This window comes from Taudactylus pleione, unplaced genomic scaffold (assembly GCF_031769625.1).
Source record: "Taudactylus pleione unplaced genomic scaffold, aTauple2 ptg001106l, whole genome shotgun sequence".
Lineage (NCBI taxonomy): Eukaryota > Metazoa > Chordata > Amphibia > Anura > Myobatrachidae > Taudactylus > Taudactylus pleione.
The window spans coordinates 952461-969458 of record NW_028285507.1 but is presented as its reverse complement, the minus strand read 5'-3'; the positions used below and the strand labels follow the sequence as shown (position 1 = coordinate 969458).

General features: G+C 47.0%; 1 protein-coding gene and 1 pseudogene across 1 annotated transcript in view; one reads left to right on the top strand and one right to left on the bottom strand.

The window, feature by feature from the left end:
• Window positions 1-16998, bottom strand: part of TTLL7 (tubulin tyrosine ligase like 7) — a 386802-nt gene that overhangs the window by 100923 nt on the left and 268881 nt on the right. The window lies entirely within an intron of this gene.
• On the top strand, window positions 11666-16259 carry LOC148453726 (uncharacterized; annotated as a pseudogene).

Genomic DNA, 16998 nt, shown 5'->3' with positions numbered 1-16998 from the left:
GTGGGGCAGATGCAGGGCCCGATTAACAATGGGCGGATGGAGCTACAGCTCCAGGCCTCCACATAAAAATAGGCCCATTGTCATGACAACATGATGCTGACTGGCCATCTGCTGTCCACACAGTCGGCCATAAATCATAAGTATGAAAAAAATTTATTTCTATTTACCTCACAAAATTAAGTATTTTATTTATTTTACATGTTTAGGGAGACATTGGGTCTGAGAGTATAAGGGGGTACACGCCCAAATGGCACTGGCCACACCCACACAGCACTGGCCACGCCTCCTCTCTTCTCATAATAGGCCCTTGGTCATTTTCAGCTCCAGGCCCATGTGGCCCTCAATCCGGCCCTGGGCAGATGTATGAAGCTCTGGAAAGTGGTAAAGTGCAGAGTGATAAACGACCAACCAATCTGCTCCCACCTGTCATTTTTCAAACACAGCCAGTAACATGACAGTTAGGAGCTGATTGGTTGGCCGTTTATCACTCTGTACTTTATCACTTTCCAGAGCTTCATACATCTGCCCCTGTATCAGTTGCTGGAATAGACAATAGAACAGGTTGGGTTATTATGTTGGGTGACGCTTATCCGATTATCTGAGACTAAATATACACAGTACATGGGAGCTGCCTGTTATAGGAGCGATTTTGGGAACAGATTATTAGGAAAGTCATTGTATAACCACCAGCACCTATTTAAAGAATTTCCAAACGTATCATACACTATACGGTCTTGGCGGACCATGGAGAACTATAATCCCCATAGTGTCTTATTACCACATTTTAATTGTATCACGTTTTTGCTAGAGATGAGCGGTTCGGTTTTACTCGGTTATTTTTGGATCTCAAAAATGGCATCATATTGGCTATCCGGGTGTCACGTGTTTTGGCTAGCCAATAAGATAAATCCGAACTTGCGCCAATTTGGCGAAAAGAACCGAGTCAAAACCGAATCGCTTATCTCTAGTTTTTTACATTTCAAAAACTTTCAAATATCAATTTATAAAGCCCAGAACATAGAAATAGTTAGCAAGAAAAGAGGAATCTTAGGGCCTGATTCAGAGCCGGACGCTATTTGCGCTCGTTCCGAAAAAGGGGCTGGCTATTTAAATGAACCGTTCGCTCTTTGTGGTCTGTTCACGTCTCTATGTCTGAACGAGCGAACAAAACATGCGAACGTAATTTTGAAAAAAACGCCCCCTGGCCGCTCGCATCATACGTCATGTCCGCTATTTATAGGATTAATCGAGTACATCGGACGGCGTATGAACTGCTCGCTATTCTTGTGGTTGGTTTTTCCTACCACAATCATGCGAGCAGTTCTGACTATAAAACAACCAAGTGACGTGGCCGATGACGCTGCTGTATTAATTATGCACACCCTTAAAACGCCCGTTTTGACCGTTTGGCACGCCTGCGTTCGGATCTCCACTCCCCGTTTTCAAGCACCTTCCCCTATTACCACCCACAAACGCCTCATCCTGTCACTCAAAATGGCAGGCATTCGCTGTTTAGCGAGCACATGATTTTCGGCCGCAATGACTGGTTCGCGCATGCGTATTAAAATCCGTACGCATGCGCAGTTGTGCGAACATCGGGTGGAACGATCGAGCGGCCGCTTACGAGCGGCTCTGAATCAGCTGCTATATATACATATACAGCGGCTAAATCGACTGATGCCCGAAACTCTCAGCTATAGCAGTTGTTAAAGAAATAATAAAATACAATCTTACGTATATCAATAATGATTATTGACAGATATTAGCTTTTATCCTAATTGCTAGAGTGTAAAATAATGAATTGTCCCCTCTATTAATAGTTTGTCTGGAGATCCTCCCTTGAGCTCCTGAGGGATATATGGTGAAAACACAGGGGCACGCGTTAGGGCCCATAAAGTCCGGCCTATAAATAGTATTATCTGTGTGATGTCTCTTCTCCAGGCAGAGTCATTAGTATTCTGCTCAGGCGTCAGGAGGGGAGAGGAGAATATGGCTTGTACATGATTAGCACCATTTCACAACCATTTAATAACCATTAAATGACTAAAGTGTTCTCAGCAGGTTACTAAACCTGCTTCAGTCATGGATGAACTTCCAGTGAATAGTCTGGATTGTAAAAACATCAACAAAAACAGCGACGGCACGCCAGCGGCTGGGCTGAATTATTACTGCCTCTGATTGATGGCTCCTGTTACTATTCCTGTCCGATCCGCTCTCAGACCTTCTGCAGAACAGGAACATTCAGCTAAAGGCAGTGTAATTGGCCAAAGTCCGCATTTTCACACTACAAATACAACTTACCAATAACGATTTTCCATAAGATCTATCGTGTAAAATGTCATTTTATAAGTGATAAATGGTAACAACTAGATTAGGTTATAACAGAACATCCTTATATTTATTTATTATTATATCTAGTGGACACGAAGTTAATTCTACTGTCAAATGTTATTGTAGGGAGATCAGCATCAAAAGACAAAGGGCCTCATTTATCGCAACGTTTTATCATGCGCAATGAGTTTTAAAACTTGTTGTGTATGATACACGGTGCTCCAGCCAATCAGCTCCCAAGTGTCATCTGTTTGAAAAATGACAGTTGGGAGCTGATTGGCTGGAGCGCCATTTATTATACGCAACGCGTTTTAAAACACGTGGCGTATAACAAATCTCATCTGTATTCATCTCTGGGTGGAGGCGCAGACTTAAGGGGGCCTATCCACTAGAAGATAGGCAAAAGACTGCAGGACTACGACAAATCGTGTAGCCGTTAGTCAGTCTGTGATGTGACGAGCAGTCGTTCAGTGTAGGCACAATCAATCATCTGCAAACATGTTGAACCTGACGTTATCGCCAGGGTGACCGGCATGTTTACCCGATGTCTAAATTGACCAATTATGACCAATTTTTTTAACAATCTGCAAACGATTATCGAACGATATCATTATCGTTCAATCGCTCATTTTAATCGTCTAGTGCAGTGGTACTCAAACTCGGTCCTCAGGACCCCACACAGGTCATGTTTTCCAGGTCACCCAGCAGGAGCACAGGTGTATTCATTACTCACTGACACATTTGAAAAGATCCACAGGTGGAGCTAATTATTTCACTTGTGATTCTGTGAGGAGACCTGGAAAACATGCACTGTTTGGGGTCCTGAGGACCAAGTTTGATAACCTGTGGTGTAGTGGATAGTTACCTCTACACATCGGTAATAGGAAGCCATTTGATGGGACAAAGTGATATCCTCAGAGCTCATCTTCAGTGTTACTACAGTCAGGGCCGGGGCGAGATTAATCTCAGCTCTCCCAATCAGTGTAACCGGGAAGTGTGGTCTGGTCTTGAAGTTACAGGGACTTACGTAATACCAGGTTTCCGTTGTGCTCTTTAAAATTATTACCGCTTTAAGAATAAGAGCAGAGCGCCGGAATTGCTCTACATAAAGCCCATAACACCCCCTGGGCGTGAAGGGGACGGTAATTTTTACTACTAGTTTTTTTTATTTTATTCTAATGTTTATTGGCTGGTTAGACCTCGGCTCATCCTAGAGCCAAATCTTTATACAATGTCACATTCCTTATTGTATTCCTACACAAAGGTTTTACCTGACGCGATGCCTCAGGTGTTATTACCGCAGAAGAGCTTTCATTCGTTCTCCCTAGCGTGATGTCCGCCCTGACAGACAGTGGGTAGCAGTGTTGACACCAGTTAGCTTAGAGAAACACATTTTTATGCCTTTAAAGTGATTTGACAGCGCAATACTGACTGCCTTGAATAGTCCGTGCGTTTAATTTCAATGAGCAAATTCTCTGTCTATTAGCTGCAGACTTCCGATACGCTGATGTGAGAAAGAAAAGTGAATGTAGTTTAAATCAAATTATTTTATGTTTGGGTAGAAAGAGAGGATCTCGGATAATACTAAATAAATTATTCAATCAACACACATTTCAAAGCTGAACGCATGACACATAATATGAAAAGTGCGATCCTAGCCAAGGCGCTAGCACAGCATGAAGAAATTAATTCTGATTCCTGCAGAGCGCCACCTGCTGTTCAGCCTGTACAATCAGCACAATGAATCCAGGGAATTTGGGGGGCTGCTCATAGAGGTGCAAACCTCGTGTCAGGGGATTCTGTGCTGCAAAAGATCAGGGAAATGGAGTACAAAGACTGTCCCCGCGTCAGCACAACTCCGGCGTGGTGCTATATTGTCTGGTTTAATGGCTCTCGCGGCAGGACAACCACGGCGCGACTAACATGTCATATTTTAAGCAGCCATATTCTAATTACTGACCGATTTTCCCAGTAGATGGTTTATTGGTATTGCTCGTCTTTTGTCAGAATGTTATTAACTGGAACACAGATGCCGGAGTCTCGCTGCTGCCGATTCATCTTCCAATTTGTGTTGTATTTTAAATGAAGCATAAAATAGGAAAATGAGCTGGGTAAATTACTTTGTCTGTATTAAGAAAGAGCTGAGTATTATTATGGATAATTTTCCGTGCGCCACGTTTTCTTACAAAGGGAATTCAGGAACGGAGCTAGGGGACTGATGTGCCAGTAGCGTTACATAGGAGCAAGGCTCGGAACCTCAGGGGAACAGAATGCAAACAGCCTTACATAGGGCACTTACCCCAATGTACAATGAGATCACTGATTAGCAGGTTACCTGTGAGCTGAAAGGAGGAGGGGGCTTGGACTGCACAGCCTAAATTTAAACATAATGAGGTGCTACCATGCTGAGACTTGTAGTACAACGCAGGGAACAATAAATGTAGGTGCACACTATACTCTGAGTACTCTGAGCAATAATAGTCAAAATAATCCTGATAAACTCTACAATTAACATGGAGTATAATACCCCTTTACACCGGACCTAAAACCCGGGTTATTGCAGGGTTAACCCGGGCAGCTCCCTGTAGCAGGGTTTAACATGGGCGTAGCCCGTGAAACCCAGCTGTATGTACAGCGCACTCAGGGTCTTGATGACCTGCAGTGCACCGCAAGCAGGCCGATTGGTCCGTCTTCAGTGGCGCTTGGAGATGACGTCATCTCCAAGCGTCCACTTTCACGCCGGAAAAGCCGGGTCTATGCAGACCCGACTGCGGTGTGAGCGACGCCGACTCGGGAATATGTGCAGTCCCCCCCTTTCCTTTATATTTGTGTATATATTGCACACTTGAAGGCTGAGGGGCTGATTCAGAGCCGCTCGTAAGCGGCCGCTCGTTCGCTCCGAGTGATGTTCGCACAACTGCGCATGCATATGGGTTCGTAATGCGCATGCGCCAACCAGTCATTGCGGTCGGAAATCGTGCGCTCGCAAAACAGTGAGGGGCTGCTAATTTGAGTGACAGAATGAGGCGTTTGTGGGTGGTAACAGGGGAAGGAGCTTGAAAACGGGGGAGTGGAGATCCGAACGCAGACGTGCCTAACGGTAAAAAGGGCGTTTAATGGGAGTGCATAATTAGTAAAGGAGCGTCATCGACCACGTCACTTGGTTGTCTTTTAGCCTAAACTGCTCACAGTGATAGCGGTAAGAAAAACCTACCACAAGCACTGTGAGCAGTTCAGATGCCTTTCGATGTTCCCGATTAATCTAATAAATACCGGAGATGACGTAGGATGCGAATGGCAAAAGGGCGTCTTTACAAAATAGCGAGCGCATTTTTCGTTCGCTCGCTCAGACATAGAGGCGTCAACACACCGCAATGAGCGAGCGCTCAATTTAAATAGCCTTTTTTGGATACAGATGTGTCCTCATACATTATTGCTGAAGTTGCGCCAAACTTGCCAGGACCCGTATGACTCGGCTTGAGCAGAGCGTCTTTCTGGCTTAAAAATACAACTTAGTCGCAAAAGGATGCAACAAACCGCTGCCCAAGACAGCACTGCTTAATTTGATATGTGACAATTGTATATCTATGTGCGACTGAGTCTGAATCCGTATACGAAGAGCCACGATGCACCAGCCACACGTTTTACCACGCCAAGGTCCGTTGTGCTTCATATCCAGATTCGGTCGCACACAGATATACAAGTGTCACGTATCAAATTAATCAGTGCGGTCTTGTTGCACGGGACCTGTCGGCTTACTTGCGCCAGGCATCTTGTGCCGCATGGCGTGTTGAGGCTAGGTGTATGAGGTCACATATGTAGGTTGGGCGATGACTGACGCATTCTTAGTTTTCAATGTATAGCTTAACACGTCCCCACAGCCAGCATTTACCAACAGAATACCCCCATGTAGCAGATCAGAAGGGATGTGGTTTCCAGGGCCCCAGGTTATTTTTCACATACTCCCCCAAGCGTAGCCTCTATAATGCTCAGTCCTTTTGCTGGAGAAGATGTGACCGGCCGAACCCCAAGTCCTTTCTTGAGAACACGGACAGCCATTCAAAGAGTTTTCTCAGCACAAGAAGTCTGAGAGGTGAAATCTCTTCAGCCATCCCTGATAGACCATTCCAGAGGTGTCGGTGGGGAGTATGTGTCATATGTTGGTGGTCCGACACAAGCACCCACCATAGTACTAGTTAGGGAGAGGGGCTATCACGTTACATGCATGACGTTTTTTCTTTATCCAGGCACCTGATTACAAAAGATTTTTGACAGTGATCCAACTTCTACTCATTTCCCAAGGATAAACAAGAGTTGGTGAAGTCATGAAGAAGTTATTTGCAATAACGTTGTCAGGTTATAATTACTAGCCATCTAATCATCCTCAAAAACAGCCTTTGTCAATGCGTTCTGAAATTTATGGAGATCATACATTCTTCTGAAGTTTGTTCCCTTCTCATTTCAAATTTTCACAGTTTCGTGGGAGTGGAATGTTCTTAAAGGTTGGAACGGATCCGAGGCGTCGCTGAAAGGTCTCATTTTGTTTGAGAACATCATTTTCAGATGTCACAAATCCTTTCAATGTGGTGTCCTCAGAGCTACATTAAATCCTTTCATTAGTGCAGATGAGAGGGAGAAATATTCCAAAACGCTCAGTGTTACTAATAAATAACATCTCTCCTCTCCCATGGAATAAAGACACAATATTAAAAATTAATGGAGGCTCAGAGTTTTATGAATCTTGATTCTGAAATTAATCTGATATATAATTAGTGTTTTTTTTTTTAACAACATGCACAAAATATTACAGAGTATAACTTACTACAGCACTAACACAGCTTCGTGTGCAAACCAATTCACTGCCCTCCGGGAAGGGGAGGGAGATAGACTGATAATGGACTGGAATATCGATAGTTTAGATAAATTTATATTCGACGACCATCCCAAGCCACGTTTGGAGGGCAATGATGTCAATTTACTGTCCCATCCAATCCGTTACATAAATAGAACTTTCCTCTAAGATACTGCCTGTTCCAATGTTATTTACGTCATTTGTGCATATACTTTCCTGTGCAGATTTTGCTGTTTTTCCACAGAGGCCCACTGCAAGCCCCAGAGGCCCGCTCCAAGCCCCAGATCTTGGTGGTAGTAGCAAATATTCACTCCAAGCCCCAGAGGCCAACTCCAAGCCCTAGAGGCCATCTCCAAGCCCCAGAGGCCCGTTCCAAGCCCCACAGGTCCGCTCCAAGCCCCTGAGGCCCGCTCCAAGCCCCTGAGGCCTGGTCTAAACCTCAGAATCCAGCCCCAAGCCCCAGAGACCCAATCCAAGCCGCAGAATCCCACTAAGCCCTAGAATCCTGCCCCAAGCCCCAGAGGTCCGCTCGAAGCCCCAGAGTATCAATCTAAACCTCAGAGTTCCGCTGCAAGCCTCAGAGGCCCAATTCAAGCAGCAGAATCCCACTAAGCTCTAGAATCCCGCTCCAAGCCACAAAGTCCCACCCCAAGCCTCAGAGTCCCGCCCCAAGCCACAGAGTCCCGCCCCAAACCCAGGACCATGCTCTATGCAATTGCAACACCAAGATCCAAGATTACACACCTAGCTCTGCTTTGCTTTTAGACCATAGATAAAAAACATACCTCTGATCACCTTCTCTCTGGCTCCAGATCTCGGAACTGGCCCCTGGTTACAAAGCTAGAACATCCACCATCACTACTCTGGCTCCAGATCTCAGAGCTGGCTCGTGAATACAAAGCTAGAACATCCGCCATCACTACTCTGGCTCCATATCTCACAGCTGGCGCCTGACTACAAAACTAGAACATCCACTATCACTAATCTGGCTCCAGATCTCAGAGCTGGTTCCTAGCTACAAAGCTATAACAACCGCCATCACTACTCTGGCTCCAGTTCTCAGAGCTGGCTCCTAGCTACAAAGCTATATCCGTCATCACTAATCTGGCTCCAGATCTCAGAGCTGGCTCCTGGATATAAAGCTAGAACATCCGCCATCACTACTCTGGCTCCATATCTCAGAGCTGGCTCCTGACCATAAAGCAAGAACATCGGCTACCACTAATCGGGCTCCAGATCTCAGAGCTGGCTCCTGACTACAAAGTTATAACATCTGCTATCACTACTCTGGCTCCATATCTCAGAGCTGGCTCCTGACTACAAAGCTAGAACATCTGCTATCACTACTCTGGCTCCATATCTCAGAGCTGGCTCCTGGATACAAAGCTAGAACATCCGCCATCACTACTCTGGCTCCATAACTCAAAGCTGGCTCCTGACCATAAAGCAAGAACATCTGCTACCACTAATCTGGCTCCATATCTCAGAGCTGGCTCCTGACTACAAAGCTAGAACATCTGCTATCACTACTCTGGCTCCATATCTCAGAGCTGGCTCCTGACTACAAAGCTAGAACATCCGCCATCACTACTCTGGCTCCATATCTCAGAGCTGGCTCCTGACTACAAAGCTAGAACATCTGCTATCACTACTCTGGCTCCATATCTCAGAGCTGGCTCCTGACTACAAAGCTAGAACATCTGCTATCACTACTCTGGCTCCATATCTCAGAGCTGGCTCCTGGATACAAAGCTAGAACATCCGCCATCACTACTCTGGCTCCATAACTCAAATCTGGCACCTGACTACAAAGCTAGAACATCTGCTATCACTACTCTGGCTCCAGATCTCAGAGCTGGCTCGTGAATACAAAGCTAGAACATCCGCCATCACTACTCTGGCTCCATATCTCACAGCTGGCGCCTGACTACAAAACTAGAACATCCACTATCACTAATCTGGCTCCAGATCTCAGAGCTGGTTCCTAGCTACAAAGCTATAACAACCGCCATCACTACTCTGGCTCCAGTTCTCAGAGCTGGCTCCTAGCTACAAAGCTATATCCGTCATCACTAATCTGGCTCCAGATCTCAGAGCTGGCTCCTGGATATAAAGCTAGAACATCCGCCATCACTACTCTGGCTCCATATCTCAGAGCTGGCTCCTGACCATAAAGCAAGAACATCGGCTACCACTAATCGGGCTCCAGATCTCAGAGCTGGCTCCTGACTACAAAGTTATAACATCTGCTATCACTACTCTGGCTCCATATCTCAGAGCTGGCTCCTGACTACAAAGCTAGAACATCTGCTATCACTACTCTGGCTCCATATCTCAGAGCTGGCTCCTGGATACAAAGCTAGAACATCCGCCATCACTACTCTGGCTCCATAACTCAAAGCTGGCTCCTGACCATAAAGCAAGAACATCTGCTACCACTAATCTGGCTCCATATCTCAGAGCTGGCTCCTGACTACAAAGCTAGAACATCTGCTATCACTACTCTGGCTCCATATCTCAGAGCTGGCTCCTGACTACAAAGCTAGAACATCCGCCATCACTACTCTGGCTCCATATCTCAGAGCTGGCTCCTGACTACAAAGCTAGAACATCTGCTATCACTACTCTGGCTCCATATCTCAGAGCTGGCTCCTGACTACAAAGCTAGAACATCTGCTATCACTACTCTGGCTCCATATCTCAGAGCTGGCTCCTGGATACAAAGCTAGAACATCCGCCATCACTACTCTGGCTCCATAACTCAAATCTGGCACCTGACTACAAAGCTAGAACATCTGCTATCACTACTCTGGCTCCATATCTCAGAGCTGGCTCCTGACTACAAAGCAAGAACATCTGCTATCACTACTCTGGCTCCATATCTCAGAGCTGGCTCCTGAATACAAAGCTATAACATCTGCTATCACTAATCTGGCTCCAGATCTCAGAGCTGGCTCCTGGATACAAAGCTATAACATCTGCTATCACTACTCTGGCTCCAGATCTCAGAGCTGGCACCTGACTTCAAAGCTAGAACATCTGCTATCACTACTCTGGCTCCATATCTCAGAGCTGGCTCCTGACCATAAAGCAAGAACATCTGCTACCACTACTCTGGCTCTATATCTCAGAGCTGGCTCCTGACTACAAAGCTAGAACATCTGCTATCACTACTCTGGCTCTATATCTCAGAGCTGGCTCCTGACTACAAAGCTAGAACATCTGCTATCACTAATCTGGCTCTATATCTCAGAGCTGGCTCTAGCTTTGCAGACCAGTGCAAAAAAAGAGATTTCATCCTAAGCAGATAGATCAGTCAAATGAGATAAAGACTTTAGAGGATGCAGGTTAGGGATATTCCTTGCTTTGTGGCAGGCGCCATGTCCACTCTGCAAAAAGATTTTTGTAACAGCCCAGAGTCGGCAGAGATTAGGTTTCGTCCTAGACTGGGCGGAGAAAAACATGTTGTGCGGTCTGAGCATTTTAGTACAAAGCTTTGCACACACAAAAGGCACAGGCTAAATAAGCAACATCTTAGGATAAAGATTTAAAAAAAATATATTTATCCAAAGTGGGGGATCTAAACTGGCAGGAAGCTTTGATGTGACATTTAAACTCAGCGCTCCTCTGCACATCACCGCACACTCTGCGCTCTTCTGGTCTGCGCAGGTGCCTCCTGAGAAGAACAACACATCTGCACCTTGAGGTTCCCGGACAACCAAGAGTGCATCAAGTAAATAACAACCGCTATTCAGTTGTAACATTGGTCTATGTATAAAGGCGGGCTCTTTTACAGGGAAACCGCTAACTAAAAAATAATAAAATTAAAATAATGGAATAGTGTAATGTGTGAGGAGACAAGGGAAAAGGACTTCTAGGACTTGCCTGCATGTTGAAAAGAGTTATGACCCAGTTCTGTGTTCTTAAATTGAAGCCCTCAGTCTGCATGTCTCATACAGGAAGCTTGTCAGCAGCAGACAGCAGGGGAGTGTTCCTGTTACAAAGCCCCTCCTCCTTCCTCTCTGCAAAGACTGACACCTGAGCCCACCAATGAGTGATAGAGAGGGAAGTAAGGTGGTGCAGCAAGAGGAATTGTGGGATAGTGTGTGAGTACAGTGTGACTCTGAAGGTTGCGGTGTTGTCCCCTCTCAGTGTCTTAAGATATATAGCAGCTCTGTGTGCCCTGTTACAGCTGTCATTGCTGGGCAGGTAGGGAGGAAATATACAGCAGCTGGAAAGGACTTTGCTGAACTCTGAGTGGACTGTAATGATATAACCCTGCTTACTGTTTGCTGGATTTCTGTGTCTCCATGAATAAAGTTCATCATTCCTTCATTATAACCTGCTCCACTGTGTGATCCCTGAACCCCAGGATACCCAGGTCACCCGGTATCCTCACATTTGGCGGCAGCGGTGGGACGTCACACAGTTCCTGCAGTAATTTCAGGGGAGTGAGTAGAAGCAAAGCTAAGACCAGAGAATATCAGCATGGAGAGTCAGTCAGGAGTTGCAACCGGCGGCCAAATTGAAAACGTTATGAGAGAGCAGGAGAAGTTTTACCGGACAGCCCGGAAACCGCACCTGCAAGGATTTTGCAGGATGAAGGGAATTGCTTATAATGCGACTGACACCCGGGAGATCCTGGTACTGCAGTTGTTGGAATGGGATCGTGCACACCCAGAGGGTCCCGACCACCTGAGTGATGATGAAGAAGGACCGACAGGCAGTGGAAGCACTTCTTCCAGTCGATTACCCGAGTCAACCACCGCTACTCCCGCCCAACCTCAGAGCTGGCTGGGGGCGCTAGGTGAAAGTGCAACTACACAAGAGAGAGCTGGAGTGATCCAAGCAATATTAGGGGTACAAATCGCTACTAGGAGCGAAACTGTGCTGTCGCCCAGAGGGGCTGAACAAGAGAAGCGGCGCTTGGGATTTAAGGATGTTCCCACATTTCGAGAGAATGAAACCGACATTGACACTCACCTCCAGATCTTTGAGAATCTCATGGGAGTGCACGGGATAGAGCCAGCTGAATGGCCCAAGTACTTGGGGCCAAGTCTCACAGGTAGGGCTTTGGAAGCCTACAGGGCTCTAACTCCCCAGGAATGTGGAGCCTACACCTGCATAAAGAATGCATTGCTGGCTAAGTTTCAGATCACTGCAGAATGTTATCGTCTCAAATTCAGGACACTGAGCAAAAGTGGGACTGCTTCCTACCAAGAGTTTGCCAGTCAGCTACGGCAAGCTTGTGGAAAATGGCTCGAGGGTAGACAGGCCTCTACCATGGAGCAGATCATCAATCTAATTGTGGTAGAACAACTAATGATTAAGATGGCATCAGAGGTACGGGAGTGGGTTGCAGACCGGAAGCCCAGCACACCTGAACAAGCTGCAGAATGGGCTGATGAATATATTACTAACCGTCCCCAATGGAGAGTCTTCAGTGCAACATGTGGTAAAAGACCCCCACGAGTGGAGAAGCTCCCTAACAGAGAACCGCGCATCAATGATAGTAGTAAAAGAGGCCCTATCAAAAACATCTCTTATCAACCACCCAGATTCAAAGTGGCTAACCCAGAACCTCGGAAGTGTTACCGCTGCAATCAACCAGGACACTTGTTGAGGGACTGTCCACGCATGCGAGGGCCATTCCCTGGGGCTAGGCCGGCCCCAGTCTCTGTGGTATGTTACCCCATGGAGGATTATTGCGAGGCAGTCATCCAGTCAGATGCGGTTGAGATGATGGATGGGGTGTATATTGTAGACCTGGTTCTGGGGGAGGAGCAGGCAACTCCTCAGAATATGCAGGGGCACTTACAGCCTGTGTTGGTAGAGGACCAGCGGGTACAGGGCCTACGAGATTCTGGGGCCTCACTCACACTGATTGAGCCAGACCTGGTTCCCTCCTCCCGGGTGATTCCTGGACAGTATGTATGAATTGCCACCCCCGGGGGACAACATACCGATATTCCCATCGCCAAGATACATCTCGACTGGGGAGCCGATCAAGGAATCATGGAGGTCAGAATACTCAAGGGGCTACCAGCCAAGGTCATCCTCGGGAATGATCTGGGACAGGGACTGGTGACACGCTTCGTTCAAGTGGTGACCCGGAGCCAAACCCAAAGAGCAGTGACCCAGGTGACAGATTCAGAACAGAACCAACATACCCCAACCACAATGGTGAGTGATTCCAGTCCCTTGTCCAGTACTTCAGAGACAGACTTGGGGGAGGTGGACCGGAGCGAGTTTCGACAGGCCCAACGGACAGACCCCCTCTCTAAATAAATTAAGGAGCGCAGCCGACCTGGAATTAGAAACAGCTGATGAGAGCAAGATAGTTTGGGAAGAGGAATTGTTGTACCGAGTGGTCATTCCTCAGTCTGGACAGGAAACAGTCATGCCCACTAAACAGTTGGTGGTACCTACACCATACAGAGCACAATTACTAGCCCTTGCTCATGACATTCCAGCGGCCGGGCATTTTGGCACGCGTAAAACACTGGCCCGACTGTTGCGGAATTTCTTCTGGTCACGGATCTCTAGAGACGTTAAGCAGTATCGAGACACCTGCGATACCTGCCAGAGACTGGAGAAACCCCAGCGAAAAAGCTCCTCTGCACCCATTACCTATTATAGGGGAACCCTTTGCCCGTGTTGCCATAGACCTAGTCGGACCATGAGCTATTCCCAGTCATACAGGAAAAAAGTACATTCTAACGCTGGTGGACTTAGCTACACGCTATCCTGAGGCTGTGGCCCTGTCCTCTATTGACATAGAACATGTTGTGCAAGCATTGACAGACATATTCAGTCGGCTTGGATACCCGCAGGAAGTCGTCACAGATCAAGGACTCCAATTCCAAGGTGAACTAATGCAAACCCTGTGGGAAAAGTGGGGGGTTTGACCTCTTCGGACCACCTCTTATCATCCACAGACGAACGGACTCTGTGAACGTTTCAATGGAACGCTAAAAAGCCTTCTACAAGCTTACGTGCAGTCCGAAGGGAGGGACTGGGAGAGAGCCCTGCAACAGCTTCTATTCGCTTATCGGGAAGTCCCCCAGGCATCTACTGGATATTCCCCATTTGAACTTTTGTACGACCAGAAAGTGCGGGGGCCTCTAGACCTGGTCAAAGAGAGCTGGGAGGGAACTTTCCAAGAACACAAGCAGCCCATTTTACAATATGTGGAGAATATGCGGAACCGCATGAGAAGATTGCTACAGTTAACCCAAGAGCATCTCAGGGAATCACAAGAGAGACAAAAGGAATGGTATGATGCCCACGCTCAAGACCGAGAGTTGTATCCAGGGCAAAAAGTAATGGTGCTTATCCCAGTGCGAAGAAACAAACTGCAGGCCATGTGGGAAGGACCGTATACTGTGGTAAGGCGCACCGGACCGGTCAATTACATGATTGCCCTGGATAAGGGAGGGAAGCACCTATGCACCTTCCATATAAATCGAATGAAGGCCTATCGTGATCGTCAAGCAGTAACAATGGCGGTATGTTGTCCTCCGATGGAAACACCGGAAACTGATCCATTGCTTGACCTTTTGGGAGCTGCTAAAGAGAAGAAAGGAGTGGAATCAGTCCAAGTGGGACAACAGTTGAATGCAGCCCAGCAGCAGGAGATGTGGAGGATCTTAGAGGCTGAACAGGACCAGTTTTCTTGTCTACCTGGTCGAACTCATCTGACCGCCCACCATGTGGACGCTGGAAGTGCTAGGCCCATCCGACAAGACACTTACCGGATGACTCCGGGTGTTATGAGGCAGGTAAAGGCTGAGATAGAGGAGATACTAGCTTTGGGAGTCATAGTGCCATCTAAAAGCCCATGGGCTGCTGGGGTTGTGTTGGTTCCCAAGAAAGATGGAACCACACGGTTTTGTGTGGACTATCGCAAATTGAACGAAGTCACCACCACTGACGCTTACCCTATGCCCCGTGTTGATGAGCTACTGGATCGGATTGGAGGGGCTGAGTTTGTCTCAACACTGGACTTGAGTAAAGGCTACTGGCAAATCCCACTTACCAAAGAGGTACAGGAGCGTTCTGCCTTCATCACACCGGAAGGACTCTTTGAGTGGACTACCATGCCTTTCAGGATGAAGACCGCCCCTGCCACATTCCAGCGAATGGTTAATGACGTCCTGGAGGGGTGTCAAGACTTTGCCCAAGCCTACCTAGACGACATTGCCATCTTCAGCCATACCTGGGAGGAGCATTTAACTCAGGTGACAGAAGTGCTGAAGAGGATTAGACAGGCTGGACTCACCATACGCCCAGATAAGTGTCAGATGGGGATGGCTGAGGTTCAGTATCTAGGACATCGGGTCGGAGGAGGTGCTATCAGACCTGATCCGGCAAAGTGGAGGCTATTGACAATTGGCCCCAACCTATCAACCAGAAACAAGTGCGGGCACTCCTTGGAGTCGCTGGCTATTACAGGAAATTTATACCACATTACAGCACCGTGGCTAAGGCTCTGACGGACTTCACCAAAAAGAGATATGCTCGAAATATTGAATGGACTGTTGAATGTGAGCAAGCTTTCAACACCTTAAAAGACTTGCTGACTCGAGCCCCAGTGTTGGCTGCCCCTGACTACAACAGAAAGTTTATTGTGCAGACAGACGCATCAGGGTGTGGACTTGGGGCAGTGTTGAGTCAAGTGGGAGAAGACGGTAGGGAACATCCAATTGTCTATCTATCCCGTAAACTAGCTGACCGAGAGATAGCCTACGCCACTATCGAAAAAGAATGTCTAACCATAGTCTGGGCCTTAAAGAAGCTACAGCCATATCTTTATGGGAAAGAATTTACTGTGGTCACTGACCATAACCCGTTGTATTGGCTAAACAGAACCTCGGGGGAAAATGGGAGGTTGTTGAGGTGGAGTCTGGCGTTACAAAGTTTCAACTTTTCCATTTCTCACAAAAAGGGACGAGAACATCACAATGCTGACGGGCTATCCAGATGTGAGGAAACAAATATCAAGCTTTGCAGACTCTCGGGCCGAGTCGACAGTCAGGACTCCAACATTGGGACCATGTCTGTCTCCTCGATTTAAGAAGGGGGAGGTATGTGAGGAGACAAGGGAAAAGGACTTCTAGGACTTGCCTGCATGTTGAAAAGAGTTATGACCCAGTTCTGTGTTCTTAAATTGAAGCCCTCAGTCTGCATGTCTCATACAGAAAGTTTGTCAGCAGCAGACAGCAGGGGAGTGTTCCTGTTACAAAGCCCTCCTCCTTCCTCTCTGCAAAGACTGACACCTGAGCCCACCAATGAGAGAGAGAGCGGGAAGTAGGGTGGTGCGCAAGGGGAATTGTGGGATAGTGTGTGAGTACAGTGTGACTCTGAAGGTTGGGGTGTTGTCCCCTCTCAGTGTCTTAAGATATATAACAGCTCTGTGTGCCCTGTTACAGCTGGCCAGGTAGGGAAGAGATATATAGCAGCTCTGTGTTCCCTGTTACAGCTGGCCAGGTAGGGAGGAAATATACAGCAGCTGGAAAGGACTTTGCTGAACTCTGAGTGGACTGTAATGATATAACCCTGCTTACTGTTGGCTGGATTTCTGTGTCTCCATGAATAAAGTTCATCATTCCTTCATTATAACCTGCTCCACTGTGTGATCCCTGAACCCCAGGATACCCAGGTCACCCGGTATCCTCACATAATGTGAAATACTTCCAGCCAGTCAGTAAAGGATGTACGGCAGTTGAAAGCCAGGACAATAATGTATCATACTGTGTGTGTCTCTTTAAAAAGAATAAAAAAGATGGATCTCAGCAAGCTCTTTACACTTGGCA